At 33.1% G+C, this 15,285-nt stretch overlaps 1 long non-coding RNA gene across 2 annotated transcripts; it reads right to left on the bottom strand.

Annotated features, from left to right (window-relative positions):
• Positions 1–9,840: 9,840 nt before the first annotated feature.
• On the bottom strand, positions 9,841–13,403 carry LOC129927439 (uncharacterized). Of its 2 annotated transcripts, XR_008779048.1 has the most exons (4): positions 13,356–13,403; positions 12,049–12,174; positions 11,636–11,704; positions 9,841–11,273 (listed from the first exon to the last, which is right to left on the bottom strand). It is a non-coding gene; the product is annotated as an uncharacterized LOC129927439 (long non-coding RNA). The 2 variants fall into 2 exon arrangements; XR_008779047.1 differs by lacking the exon at positions 13,356–13,403 and having other exon boundaries at positions 12,049–13,255.
• Positions 13,404–15,285: the final 1,882 nt, after the last annotated feature.

Genomic DNA, 15,285 nt, shown 5'->3' with positions numbered 1-15,285 from the left:
TTCTTTGCATAAGTAATACCAAAAAGTTTGAAATTCATTAAGGCTGCTATTGTAGTGTTTATAGTTTTCAGACTACATACATGTAGGATTATAAATAGAATACATTATGTAAGCCTACGAAAGCATACATCCAGTTTTCGATGCGTTATCAAACTTTATATATTTTGAACAGAATTAGGCTTACACCTATGATAAAACACATGGGCGTAGCCGAGAGGTGAGGAGTTCAAACCATCACCGGCCTCAGATCTCATTGTCTGAAAGGGAAACTTTACTTACTTCCCAGTGCAGCCAACTTAAGCAAACTACAATCACCAAAAGGGGTTTTGTGGTTTCCCTCCCCCCCCCCTTTTCAATACAAAACTAAAGCATTTTACCATTTTCTACCAGTCGCTGGACTCCAGTGAATAGAAGATTTAGTTTTTGATTTTTTTTAGCAGAAGAGTAGCAGGCTAATTGCACTGTCGATACCTCAAAATATGCATTTTTTAAAGCTTAAAATAACGGAAATAATGCTTGGATCCGGAGCTTCGCAGCGCTCCCCCAGACTCCCAAGCTGTCCCTTGGCGGTGTGTACTGCCTTTCACTAATTATAGGAAGAGATTATTCTAGTGTAGAAAAAACGTTTAAAAGAATGAAAGATAAGAATGTAATGAAGATTAATTACATATACACACACTAATATATATATATATATATATATATATATATATATATATATATATATATATATATATATTGTTGTAACTCTCTAAGGCAGGCACTCAACGAAAGACAGGTCGGCAACAGTAAACGATGTATTTATTTAGTATAACTAGTATAAGCATCAACAAATAGTAATAGTTACTAGTTAGACTTGGACTTCTGCTATAAAGTCACAGGGATTAATATGTCTAAGTTGTAAGAATCCTACTTTATATCAGAACACAGAACAGACCACCGACACACTTCCCAGTGTCGCTCCAGGTCTCCCAAACAGTTTCCTAGTAGGCCTATCACACAGGACAGCACTCAGCACCAGACTGTTCAAACTCCCATGACTTCTAGCCGGCTCACAACAGTCCTTCTTCCTGTCTACGTTCAACAGTGCGCTAGTGCGCATTTCAAGCACTGGTGCAAGGCAGGGTTACAACAATATGTTAAAATCCCCCCCCCCCCCCGAAAATATATGACATGCCATTTGTGGGCCGGTTTATATGGTAATGCCCGGGCCGATTTTGATACCCAGTCCGCCCCTGTCTAAATCTATATATAAAAATCGAATAGATCTAGTAATAGTATAGATTCTATCTTGAGACTAGATTGCTGCGTCTATGTTTTTAATTAGAAAAAAGTCTAGATATTAATAAAGACTAAAGTTTTTAAATTATTAGATATAGACATAAGACATTGATCTAATAATACTGTAATACGTTTACTATACTCTATACTTAATCTACTAAACTAGAGATCTATCTATAATCTAGTCATTCTAGATCTATACAATATTCATAGTAATACTTCTACTTATAATGACTTATTTAATAAGTTAGTACTTAGACTTAGATCTATTATAGTTTATTAATAGATTTAGGCCTACTGTTCAATGCCTAGACCTAATAATAAAATTGCGAATGATGTCGACCTATTATGACTGATTATTATTATTTTTTATAATAATAGGCCTACTAAATCTAGGTCTAGACTCTACTTAAATCTAGCCTAAAATAATGACTGTCTAAGACTCTAGATGATTGAGAAGTTCACATAGAGGTGTTTTTAATAATACGGCATGTCTGCTGAAAGTATATAAAGTGCTTTTTTTTTTTTTTTGTAAAAATAAAAAAGAGGCTCCGGTACTCAGTGATAGATTGCCTAACCATGGCCTAACTTTCAACTAATAATAAATTAACAATTAACGTTGAATTACAAGAAAAGTAATCATTTTTCCCGACATTGAAAAAAGGTGCCGGTACCCCGTACCGGTGCGTACCGTCACAAAAATATATGTATATCTGAATCTTCTTTCATTTAATTTTTTTGCGGGGTTATTGCTACTTAATACATTGATAACGAATCGATTTATAGGGCCTAAGTATACAAGCAGGATTTCGAGCATTGGATAAATTTATTTTTTAAGTAAAAGTTTTATGGAAGAGGCAATATATTAGTTGTTTGAAGTTTGTAACTTCTTAAATTCAGGCTAAAAATATCGAAGCCTACATTTTTACACTCATTTATAAACAATTAGAAGAGATGGACTGACTCATAGTGTAGCTTGTGTACATCTGCAAAAAAACAAACTCAGACTTTCAAAACTTTCAAAAACTTAGTGATTATTTTTACTGTATAATTCTATTATTATTCCTTTTTAGAATTAGGATATAAACAAAAAGTTGCCATATGACTTTATCTAACAGAAAAAAATTAAACTTACGTCTATTTATGCGGTTATTTATAGTTACCTAGTAATATAAAATATATTGAACTAACACCTACATTCATCATAATGCAGCCATGCGATTTTTCGTTTATAAACATAGCATTATTTAGGACCAATATTTTACAAAGGCTGCTTTGAGAAATCAGGTATACCCATTAGGAGAAAAACGACCCCTTTACTCAAGAAAAATTTAAGAAACTAGAACAGACACAAAATAAACAGTGACATTGATAACAAACTAATATTATGATCTAGGTTCACAGTCAGCAATAAACAAACAACAACCATTAGTGTCATGGCGGAGAATGATACTTTATTATATTGAACACGTGCACCTTTGCGCACCATATCAACATCCCATTCTCTTTAAAAAAAAAATAAAAAAAAATAAAAATTTCGGGGAGTATCATAGAAAAAAATAAAACAAAACCACAACATAAACAACTAAACATAACATACATATATACGCTTCAATGAATATGAAACATATCACATTTAAAAATCAACATTCAATAGTTCATTAAGACACATAGTCATTGAATCTTGTCGGTTTCTTCAACTGATCCCTTGGTCGCAGGGAATGATGAGTTGATGAGTGGCGAATGTGTTGATCATGAGTTTTATTGTCCTGTATATTGTCATCAGTATCGGGGAATATATCTTCTTCTGTTTCTCTGTTCGGGTTGATATGCACTCTGTTTCTTTGGTACACTGCACCATTGTCACCTCGAATAATGTAAGCTCTCTGATTGACTTGAGACTGGATTCTTCCACGTCTCCATGTAGGGTCATTAGGAGATTGGAAATAGACCATCTGTCCAGTTCTCAGCTGACTTAAATTTCTTGACCTCTTATCATAAGATGTTTTTACACTCATCTGACGTTTTTCTTTCCTTCTCATAATGTTCTCTTGACATGTAGAAATCTTAATGTTACTCCTTTTGTTTGGTATCAGTGTTCGAGTCATCCGACCAAAAAACATCTGAACTGGGCTTAGATTTGTGTCTTGCCTTGGAGTATTTCTAAATTCCAGAAGAGCTTCATAAGCATCTGACTTTGATTCTCTAGATTTCTTCATTACGTTCTTCAAAATTTTAACTGCTGACTCAGCCTTTCCGTTGGATTGATGGTGTCCTGGAGAAGATTTCAAATGAGTCACTCCCCATTCCATCATAAACTTGGAAAAATATTCCGATGTGAACTGAGGTCCGCTATCAGATATACAGACTTTGGGCACCCCATATCTTGCAAATAAAACTTTCAGTTTCTTTATAATTGCGTGTGTTGTTGTCAACTGCATGTTTTCTACCTCTATGAAATTTGAATAATAGTCCACTATAGCTAGATATTGTTGGTTACACATTTGGAATAAATCAATTCCAATCTTGTCCCTCGGATTAGAACCTATTTCGTGCTGTATTAATTCTTCTCTCTGATTTGCTGGTTTATTTTTCTGACAAATGTAACATGAGTTGGCTATTTCCTTTATTCGAGCTGATAATCCAGGCCAGAAAACTGTTTCTTTTGCTCTTCTTTTCATTGAGTCTACTCCCAGATGTGCTGCATGAAGTTTTTCTTCTATTTCCTTGCGAAGTAATATCGGTATGATTATTTGTTCTCCTTTCAACAAGAGTCCGTCTTCGTATGTTAACATGTCTCTTAGTGAAAAATATTGTTTGAGTTCAGGTAAACTATTATGTTTGTTTGGACATCCATTTAGGATATACTGAATAAGTGTTTGCATTGTTCTATCTTTCTCTGTCTCGATTCTGACTTTCTCCAGCACTGCATCTGGTATTGCCAGTCCGACTGTATTGACACAAACATCAGGGATATCACTCTTTTCCTCTGATGGGTCTCTACTCAAAGTATCAGCTATGAACAAATTTTTGCCTTTGACATATTGAAACTGGATATCGTAACGATAAAGACGCATCATTAGACTTTGTAGCCTTCTCGGAGCAGAACTGAGTGGTTTTTGAAGGATGTTTTCCAGTGGTTTATGGTCATTCTGAACTATAACTGTCCTGCCATACGTATACCGGTCAAAACTTTCCAAACCAACAACCACTGTTAACAATTCTTTTTCAATCTGTGCCCATCTTTTCTGAGTATCAGTTAATGATCTAGAAGCATATGCTATTGGACTGCCATCTTGTAATAACGCTGCTCCCAACCCATTTTGGCTACTATCTGCTTGTAATGTAAGCTCTTTGTTAGGGTCAAAATATATCAATGTGCCATGAGTCGATATTTTCTGTTTTATCTTGTTGAAAGCTCGTGTGCATTGATCAGACCAAACAAATGTTGTGTTCTTTCTGATCAACTCTGTTATGGGCTGTAAATCTGTCGACAAGTCTGGAACAAATCTTGCAAGATATTGAACCATGCCACAGAATCTTCGGACTGATGAAATATCTTTTGGAGCATTCAAACTCAAAATCGCAGATACTTTGTTCGGGTCTGGTTTTATTCCTGCTTCTGTAATAATATGACCCAAAAAATTAATCTCATCTGTTCTAAAAACAGACTTTTCGTGGTTTAGTTTAATCTTCTTTTCTTGACATCTCTTCATCAGCTCTCTTAGGTTAATATCATGATTTCTGAGTGCCTCTTCTTTCGTTCTTCCTCTTCCTACCACTATAATATCATCAACGTAATTGAAACAGCCTTTCAGTCCTTCTAGTGCTAGATTTAATCTTCTCTGAAAAATTTCTAAACTCACTTTCAGACCAAATGGTAATCGTTTCCATTTGTATCTACCAAAAGGGGTTATCATTGCTGTCAAATTAGATGACGCTGTGTCTAGTCTGACATGCCAGAAAGCTTCTTGCACATCCAATTTGCTGAATATTTTGGCATCGTTCAAATCTGCCAATATGTCATCTAAAGTAGCAAGATTATAGAATTCCCTTAGTAAAACTTTATTCAGGGCTTGTGGATCTATCCAGATCCTAATTTTTCCATTAGCTTTTTCCACAATTGCCATTTGACTCACCCACTCTGTAGGCTCTATCACTGGTTCTATGATTCCTCTCTGCACTAGGGTCTTTAACTCCTCCTTAACTCTTTCTTGTAAAGCAATAGGGATCTTTCTACACGGCAGAACCTTGGGCTTAATGCTGCTATCAATCTTTAAAGACACTTCTCCTAAGTCACCCAAATCACCAGTAAAACTTTGGACTACAGTCTTCTTCTTGGTTATTCACTACTGATGCTATGAACCTATCTTTATTGACTTTGATTAACTTCATTCTTGTTAAAGTTTCATGACCTAGAAGGCATGCTAGATTATTTGGTACAACTATATATTTCACCTCAAATGTTTCGTTAGTTTTCTCATTTCTCGTCGTTAGAGTTTCTTTCCCTATGGGTCTCATTTCAGTCTTATTCCACATTAGTAATCTTTGCGTTGCCTTTTCTATCTGATTCTTATTTACGTATTTTTCCTGGATGGTATTTACATCAGCTCCACTATCCATTTGAAACCTTACACGGTGACCATTTACTGTCATAACTGCTGTCATCCTTTTCGTTTTGTGGTTCTCCAAAGACATCACCCATTCATTTTTTTACCATCATGACATCATCTCTTGTGTCCGACTGCAGCTGTCTTTCATCGTTAGACATATCATCTGATACCTGCTGCACTTTCTTTTTGCACATCACAGCAAAATGATGTCTCCCCTTGCATGCTAGGCACATTTTACCCCATGCAGGGCACTTTTCTTTAATGTATTCGTGAATCCTTCCACAATACCTGCATTTACCTTTCTGAATGTTTGTTCTTGAGGGTGTTGATACTTTCTCAATGATTGGAGAGTCGGCTTGTATTTGTCTCAATTGTTTGTTGGCGGTCTCGTATGCTCTGCAAATATCTCTGCACCTTTCCAATGTGAGACTACTATCTTTTAACAATTTTATTTTGAGGCATTCATGTCTAATACCAAGAACTACTCTGTACCTAATCAAGCTATCTTCCAGGCGTTCAAAACTACACGTTTTTGCAAGTCTTCTCAAATTTGTTATGTACTTTTCAATGTCCTCGTCTTCTTGCTGTTCACGAGTATTGAAAACATAGCGCTCATAAGTTTCATTCGTTTTTCCAATGCAAAGACTTTCAAATTTGTTCACTATTTCTTCCATCTTTCTTTCTTTTCCCTTCTCAATTTCAAGACCTTCATATATGTCCATCGCTTTTGTCCCTATAATTGTTAGAAAGGTGGCCACTCTGACCTCCTCTGATTCTTCCGACAATTTAATGGCTAACTCATAGTTTCGCCAGCTCCGGTGAAACTTTTTCCGATTAGCGGCCATGTTTCCTTCCACCTCGAGCGGCTCGGGTACAGGAAGGAAATTTCTAGCTGCCATTGCACGGCGTAGCCTTGAATTGTTGCCTATTTATTATTGCAAACAATAAACCTTTATATACTGATTAATGATTACCTTTGATCATTAATACACCGCTGCCACCATGTTAATTATGATCTAGGTTCACAGTCAGCAATAAACAAACAACAACCATTAGTGTCATGGCGGAGAATGATACTTTATTATATTGAACGCGTGCACCTTTGCGCACCATATCAACAGTGACATTCATAACAAACTAATATTAAAAATTGATTAGAGCATGGAACTATACTAATGGAACACCAGCTTCGAGTTTTTTACAAAGCCAAAGAGAGTCGAAGTGCCGTCGCGCATCATTTTTGCGCATGGTGCAATGTGGAGAAATCCATGATGATGCCAAAGAAGAGATTTACTCCGTCAGTCCCTTGCAATGGGTGTAAAACTTTCGTACGCTCTATTTGATTAGATGTGTAAAAACTTCATCCATTTTCTGACTATCTGATATAATAGATAAAATTTTCCCGAATAAGAGATCGTCACAAAAGTTATTTTTTTCGACCACCCTATAAAATGCCACATTTTTTCAAAAAAATAGAATCTAAATTCCGAAAATACAATCTTTCAGTGTTTCTGTGTTTGGTTTATTTACACTAAATCTGGATGAAGACCTGTCTACCGTTCCTCTAAATGCGTATTTGTTACGATATACTAAATTGCACGAAATAAAAATAAAAATAGGAGGCCTAATACAGTTTTGACACTCCAAGCTACGCATTTCTAATCGTTTTTTTTAATATTATTATCGAAAGGACTAGGCTATAGGCATACACGTCTCGTGGGAAACAAAGAAAAAGTTCATCTCGGTAATATTGTAGCCTAAATAAAATGACAAAAAAAAAACAACAACAACTATAGCCTAATCTAAAATGAAATAGATCTAGAGCTAGATTTTCTTGGACGAATGATACAAAAAAAATATAAATAATAAGTCATAGTCATATGAATCTGATAGATCTAAAACAAATACTGATAGTCATTTATTAATTAATTATTAGAATTACTGGACTACCAACTGGGTATTTTTATTGCCAAAATACAATGTATTTTATGTGCATTTATTAAAAACAACAACCAAAAATTAAGCGTTCGACGCAACTAGATCTAATATTAATAATATAGATTCTGGTTCTAGATCCAGAAAGCTACTTTTCTAATTCAGTTTTCTAGTTTAATTCTAGTTAGATCTAGATGTCTAGACCAGTAGATCTAAATCTAGCCAGGGTTTTTGTCATGGAATAGATCTATAAACCTGCAGCCGCCTACTGATCACGATATGACATACTATTGATGAGATACTCTCTCTACTTATATATAATATAATATATATAGATCTAGATCTAGTAGGCCCTAATCTAGTAGATCACAGTAAAACTCAATGTGTACTTCCGACTTTAGCTCAACAAGTCTACTCCAAAGTATACTAGTAAAGTCACAAAGTGTAAAGGATCATAATATATTCAAATAAAAAATTTATAGGCCTAAATGAATCGAATAATCAGTCACTAATTTGACTAATCTAAATTGTTATTTTTTAAATGGCAAGTGTTATTGATGACTTCTGACTTGTACACGAGTTGCAGAGATTCTATCTTTTATTTTGATGACATGTTACGATATATCAATGATATTTAGATAAACGCAAGTACCTAGAGGAACAGAGAGAAGGACCATTTAATATAAGGCAAAGAAGTAAGATGTTTATAATCCATCAAACTCACAGAGGACTTGTGTCGGCATTTCATGCATTTACAGAAGCTACAAACTATGCTACAAAAATGATAGGCTTGTCTTTGATTCCTAAGACTTATGAGGAATACTATGTTTCCAGAGGCTACTCAGCCCCAGCTGTGACCTACATATTATGCCACACTGAGCACAGGCATAACCATTGTCCACCTGTGGTAGAATCAGTTTTTTTTTTTTTTTTGCCATCTACCCTCGGCAATTAATTTTCATTGGTGTATACCACACCTTTGTAAGTGACCTCCAGCTGTCTCGTTCTGAAGCTGTATGCAACCAGGTGCTCTCTTATTCTATGTCAGTTAAAGTAAGTTGGCGCCTAAGCATTTCTGTGGTACCTCTTTACGTGCATATGACATGTTAGGCAAATGGTTTAGCCTATCGGAATGCCATTTCGGAAAGTATAGGTGCTTAAAATGAAACTCCAAATATCTGGACTTCCAGTTACCAAGAAAATAAGCTTAGGATTCAAAGAGACGACACTGGCATTTCAGCTAAGACGATCAGTAAAATTAATAGCAACTTTAATTGCAGTCCACCAAACAAGATAAAAAAAAAACAACAAGTGTGGCTTCAATAGCATTGATGATATTTAGTTTACTTTTATCTCATTTACTAGTATTACTATTTCATTGACTATGGTTTTTTATTGTCAAATAGGCATAAGTACATGTACTAGTTCCTGCAATTTGATGAAAAATAATAATTAAATTGTGTATAGTCTATATACAAATGTTTATAAGATATCACAGCTTAGCTTAATTTACTTAATAGTTTAAAACTATGATTTTAGTTCTGACTCTACTCTAAATAAATTATATTTTATTTTAAGAATGCAAAGTTGGAAATTCTGTTCTGATGAAAAAAAATTATTAAACTAAAGTAGATGTTTATGGTTCTTTTGTATTTATTTTTAAATTATTTATTCATTAAAAATTAAATGCTCATTAACATTTACTTGAAGTAAAGATCAAAAAACACAAATTCAATACATGATCAGCTCCCAATTCAAGCAGATCACAGCCCATCACTTAAATGTATTTACTGTCAATTCTACAGACTATTCATTTCAAAATGTTGCTTTAAATTGTTATATGACACAATCAAAGTACTGGTACCTCACATTGATGTAGGACTAAAGCAGCTGAAATAATGACAAATTTTCATTCACTAACTTGTACTGTCATTTATTATCAGACGTGTTAAAACTAATGACCTGTATATATAATTGATTAAGCAGGAGCATCAACAAATCTTGAACAATATTTGTCTACAGAAAAACTTTATTCTTATCCAAACAATATACATTTACAATGTATTTAAACAAGTTAATTTATACAAATCTGTATGGCCTAAAGATTATGGTGTATTTTGAGCATTGTGTGAATACCAAGTTATATTATTACATGAAAATAGTGTACTCATTTTTTAAATATTCTGGGTAATAAAAAGTAATAACTAATATGATACAATAAAATTGAAGCATTAATCAAATAAAAAAAAAAATTCACTCAAGATCTATGTGAACTCTATGCTTGAAAAAAATCATTTTGAAATTAATTTTAAAAAAAAAAATTATGGTTCTTTAGTCAATGGAATGATAGCAGCAATTATTTAACAATTTCATGATTATCCATTAATCTCAATATACTTATAACGGAAAAATAATTCATAAGGTTTAGATACAACCATTTGAAATAATGATTATAATTTTTTTCTTAATTTGCTTAATTCAAATCTAATATAAACAAGATTTCCTCTGTCAAGAAACTTATGAGGGAACAACATGCATGTTCTTCTCAGTAAGTTTTGCAAAGGGAATTAAGAATATGATGTTGCTTTTTTTTGCCAACATTTTAAACCTTCGCACCAGGTTTTAGTTTTAAGGAGAATGCACCATATTTTATGTTTACTTTTGATAGATTCTTATTTTAATTTTAAAAAAGTAAAATTTCCCTTACATATCTTGCAATCTATGGGGCAGATGATATAAAGTTTATCAGTTTCTGTGCCCCATGGTTAGCGAGGGTGTCATGTACCCAGCACAACAACCAACCACCTTTTGAAAAAAAAATCCCATTTCAGACATCACAATCTATAGGGCAGATGATGTTAAGGTCATTTGATTCTTTGGCCAGTGCATGATGTGGCCAGCACAACAACCAACCATCTTTACTTTCCAAAACGAAAGTCAGCTACCCATTAGAGTTAGGTGGACTCAGGGGCACCCAAAAATCTAAAAAATTTTAATCTGAGTCTTCACAGAGATTCAAACCCATGACTTAACCATTCAGCCATGGATCCCCAAACTGCCTTTACTTATTCCTTACTATTGCCATGTATCCCTAGCCTTTTGAATTCTGAAATTGAAAATCCCAGTCTTAATTGAACCCAGGAACCCTCAGTTCAGAAGCCAAGTGCTTTACCACTCATTCACTGCACTCCCTATTGTTTTAATGTGGCTCAGATTGATAGTTTTCAAGTACAATATCAAACAGATTTAAAGAAATACTAAATCCAAACCTGTTGGCTGAATGACAGGATATACATAAATATGTATAGAGCTTACAGTATAATATATATATCTTAAATTAAAATTGGTCCAAGACTTTTATTTTGCAACATGATGGGATTTTCCTTTCTGGTGGTGCTATGCAGGAGTCCAAGAATCTCATCTTTTCTCATAACAGAAAGTTATCTAGTTATAAAAATAAATAAAAGGATTTTTAAAAAAATAAAAAAAATGTGTGATATATGTGTTGACCATGCTAAACGTATATATGTTATTAAGTATAATTATATAATTTTGCTATTCTAAAAATAGTCTGTACCTAAAAGGAGCTACTGTGTTAATGTGTAGACATGGCCCTGACCTTAATAGTTATGAATTATTACTAAAGGTGAAGGTAGATATTCAGTTAATTTGATGGACATTGCACTCATCTAAAAGCAACTATAACATATATTATGATTTACATTTTCATGGAAAACTAGTTTTTCAAAAATACAAGTACTTCAGCTTATGAGAAAAGTGCATAGGGAAAAATTGCAGTACCTTACCTTTAAGAGGTGCAACCAATCATTGACTTGTCAGGAATGCATGCCTTTTTCTTGCATTTCCAAACATAACTGTAATTATACAATTAGGCATAATGGCTAATTTCTTTTGAAAACATTAAAATTAAAAAATATTATTATTAAATTGAATACATTGTTGTATCAAACATACAAATTATCAGACATAATTTTGCCTAATTTCATCTAACAGTTTATTGTAAAGGAATGGCCTGCACAACAGCCAAGTATATTAGGCATTCATGAAAGATGAATTTGCTTAAGAGTGTTATAAAAAAAAAACTAGAGAAAAATGTTAAATTCCTTCCCCGTTATTTGGATGTTGCTTGACCATGAAAATCACACTTCATAAAACATCTTTTAGATAACTAAAATAAAAATTGTATAGTAGTACTTACAATAAATATTGAATGGATGCCAATGTCATTAATGTCTGCCCAGAGAGTAGAAATAGTATAAGTATGATCCTCGAGCCATTCTGGTACATCATCAGAACTGGTTGGCATGGTTCTACTTGTTAATAACTGAAACATTACAAACATTTTTTTAAATTTATAATTTATCACAGACTAGAATAGAAATGTTGCCAGGAAAAATACCAATGGTTAGAATGCACCTGACGATACTTTTGTAGCCTTAAAATGCACCAAAACTTCATTCATTAAATCTGATAAGAAACAAATATGTATCACACAAGTCCAAGTTGATCAGAGTGTCATAGCAAATAATTAACTAGATATGAGAGTTTTATATTAAAGTGCTGAATTTCAGGGGATAGATCCAACTTGACACCACATCATTTATTATTTCATGAACTCATGGGTCTGGGCATGGCATGGAATGGGAACTATTATTTAATGTATGGGGTGTAGGCGAGGCATGGATTATAAATTGTCTTGTATAGATTAGATTGGGTAAAACTTCCCATCGAAGGTAACTTTTACTGATAGATCTGGATCATTTATAAATTTATGGGATCTAGGCCTGCATAAATTTTATCTTATATTTATATATATTTTATGTACATAAATAACTAGTCTAGATTCTATAATTATATCTTAATAATAATTTTTGTAGATGTCATATAATATCTGAAATATTAAGTATAGATCAGTAGATTTAGAATTTTAGCTAGTAAATATTTTTATATTCCAAATCTAAACTGGATCTATATATTGTATATCTATCTAAAATTTAGATCAGTAGATTTAGTATTTTAGCTAGTAAAATACTTTTAATTAGTTTTATATTCTAAATCTAAATTGGATCTAGATCTAATTATTCTAGAAGCTTAGATCTAGAAGACTAGTTGTCAAGATTTGACTACACTATGGCTAAGGCTAATGCACTAGCTAAGTAGGCCTACTAGATAGATCAAGAGACAGAGTACTAATAGTAATAGACTCTTGTCTCGTTGGGCCTCTCAAATCAGCTACAGACTTTAGAGACAATTTAGGAATGTGAATTTCGATCCAATTCCAAGATCTACAAGTTAGAGTCTAGCTAGAGATGCTAGATCTAGTCTAGAAGGCTGATCAATTAAAAATAAAATCAATCATTTCTAAAGTTTGTAAAATTATATTTTATAGATCTAATCTATCTATTTATAATATATAGAAATCTATGTCTACTATTTTAATATTTAAAATGATATGGCTGATGATATTAATTATTTTAATAGAGACATTGACATACTAGTCAGAACTAGTCTAGATTATTATTCGAGATGATGATGATAATCAACTGGTAGAGCCAGAGCTATAAGTCAGTATAAACTATAAACATTCATATTGATCTCATGTATGGTCTAGATCTAGAGAAAATATAGTGGAAATCATGACTTTATTAGATCTGTTGAGTTATTTTTTAAAAATATCTTTAAATAGATCTAGAACCATAGTCTAAGTCTGGGTGTTGTAGATCTAGATTATTCTAGATATAAGAGATCTATAGATAAGTTCGGTTTTTTTAAAAATGCGCATTCGAAATTTAAAATACCCAGATTTAAGTATTAATATACCCATATTGGTAGGGCCGCGTTAATCATTTATTAGATCTATTAAAGCATGTCTATATAAAAGATATTATTATTAAAAAAAATATATATTATTATATAAAAGATATAGTTGTGAATATTTACTAAAAAAAAATAATAATGAATTTTTTACTTTTGCCAATTAACACTCTGGCTGGCAAAAAGGATGACTCCTCAATACTGTGAAAAGACGATAACTGCGTGAGTTGGTTTGGAATTGTATTTTGTAAGACTAACTTTAAAAAAAATATCCTTTAAGAGAATAAACGAAAAAAGGTTTGTCAGAAGAAAAGCTGGCTGGACTACGCAAATAATGGACCAGCCTCTCTCTCTTGTTAAGAACATTGGTGACCGGGAAAAGTGGAGGATTTAGTTACGCGGGACAGATGATAATGATTTCATGTACATTAAAAAAAAATCCAGATTTTGTGTAAAATACCCAAATGTGAAAGTACTGAAAACAGCTATTTTAATGGGGTGGCCTTAAAAAAATAACTTTTGTGACGATCCCTTATTCAGGAAAATTTTATAAATCAAAAAACATTGTGAGGAAATGGATGAAGTTTTTAGAGATCTAATAAAATAAAGCGTAGGAAAGTTTTACTCTCATTGAAGGTCAGTCCAAGTGACTGGAGGAGTAAATTTCTTCTTTTGCATCCTCCTGAATTTCTCCATATTGCACCATGCGTGAGAATAATGCGCGACGGCACTCCCCTAGTAAAAACTAGGAGCTGTTGTTCCATTAGTATAGTTCCATGATTAGAGTAACACCTTTTTAAGTAATCATTTAAAGTTTAAATTTTTTTTTCAACAATTATTTTGTGTATGAAATTGTGTATCGGAAAATGCCGGGTACTTGAAATAAGCGTCCTAAAAAACAACACAGATCTTGGGTAAAATACTCATCAAATAAAGTACTGTAAATGTGTAGTTTCACGCGCTAGTTTCAGGTCTTTTATTTTTGTAGCCTCTATCGGGTTATATCCCAACTACCCGTATTTTTGTGCAGAATTTTTTTCTCTATCAGGCACACTAAAAATTATAGCATAATAATGTCAGTTTAATTTAAAAAGAGAACTGAAAAATGCAAAGATATATAAGGAAAAAAGCCACTTCCGACCCAATAAGTGATTCAACTTTTTAATTAAAGAAACGAAACGGACTAGTCCAACATAGCCCATTCAGAAGGCGAATAGTTGATAGATCTGAATTTTCTTTATTTTATATTACTTATGAAGCCTTGAAGCGTTCAACCACCTATGGTTAGCTAATTAGCACTGGTATTTTTTATTTTTTTTAGTTATCTCAGACAAGGGAAAGAAATTGTACTTGAATGAAGTGGTGGTATAATGTGAATTAGCCCCCTATATAGAGTGTCGTCTGAGGCTTAGTGAACACAAACATGAGATAGAAACAATAGATAACTATACAATAGTTCATGTTCATAGACCATATTCACTAGTAGAGTGGCTTCTGCGTTGGCTTGAGAGCCTGAAAAGGCTTGATTTTAGCCCACGAGTTCAAATTCATGTCGTTCCCTTTTTAAAAAATACATTTAAAAAGCGATCACCCAGTTAGACACATGTAAGTGCGGTATTTA

Source organism: Biomphalaria glabrata, chromosome 7 (assembly GCF_947242115.1).
Source record: "Biomphalaria glabrata chromosome 7, xgBioGlab47.1, whole genome shotgun sequence".
Lineage (NCBI taxonomy): Eukaryota > Metazoa > Mollusca > Gastropoda > Planorbidae > Biomphalaria > Biomphalaria glabrata.
The sequence above is the reverse complement of the archived record's forward strand: the minus strand, read 5'-3'. Positions and strand labels throughout refer to the sequence as shown.